Source organism: Octopus bimaculoides, chromosome 18 (assembly GCF_001194135.2).
Source record: "Octopus bimaculoides isolate UCB-OBI-ISO-001 chromosome 18, ASM119413v2, whole genome shotgun sequence".
NCBI classification, from domain to species: Eukaryota; Metazoa; Mollusca; class Cephalopoda; order Octopoda; family Octopodidae; genus Octopus; species Octopus bimaculoides.
The window spans coordinates 20934914-20935869 of NC_068998.1; positions in this window are offsets into that span (position 1 = coordinate 20934914).

A 956-nucleotide genomic window follows, 5' to 3' on the forward strand; every position below is an offset into this window, starting at 1 on the left:
TATGTATGTATGTATGTATGTATTTGTTTCTATCTGTGTTTGTTCCACACCACAGCTTGAAACCGGTGTTGGTGTGTTTATGTCCCCGTAACTTAACGGTTCGGCAAAAGAGACCGTCAGAATAACTACCAAGTTTTTACAAAAAGAAGTACTAAATTCAAGGTGGTGCCCCAGCGTGGCCGCAGTCAAATGCCTGAAACAAGTAAAAGAGGCCCATTGTATTTTTGCTTATGGATTGAAAGACCATTTTCATGTTAGTAGAAATAACAGTCTTCCTGCTGCGACCGACCCTTCGGATTTAAAAAGAAGAACAAAAATTAAAACAAAACAAAACGTAAAACAAAAAAGACACAGGAAACAATTTTCAATTCAAATAGCGACGGTACAATTTACAATGAATAAATAACAATACAATTTATGACGAAACAATATCTATTGTTGCAATTAAAAATTTTCTTTTCTAATTTTGGGTCAAGGTAAACAATTTTTCATGAAGTGAGTCATAGTAACATCAATCACAGTACTTGACTGTTGCTTTAATTTAGCCACCTCGAAAGGATGAAAAGCAAAGCGTGATTTTAACTCATAACGTAAGGAGCAGGAAGAAATGCCACGACGCAGTTTGTGCGACTTGCTAACGATTCTCTCAGCTTGCCGTCTTAGTTACAATCTTTTATTTATTAACTTTTACATGTTTCAGTCATTAGACTGTGGCCATGCTGGGGGTACCGCCTGAAAGAGTTTTCGGTCGAATGTGTCAAACCCAGGATTTATTTTTTTTTTTGTTAAACTTATTGGTCTCTTTTGCCGAACCGCCAGATTACAGGTACGTAAACACACCACCATTGGTTGTCAAGTGGTGGTCACACACACACGCACACACACACGCGCACGCACACACACACGCGCGCACACACACACACACACACACACACACACACACACACACACACACA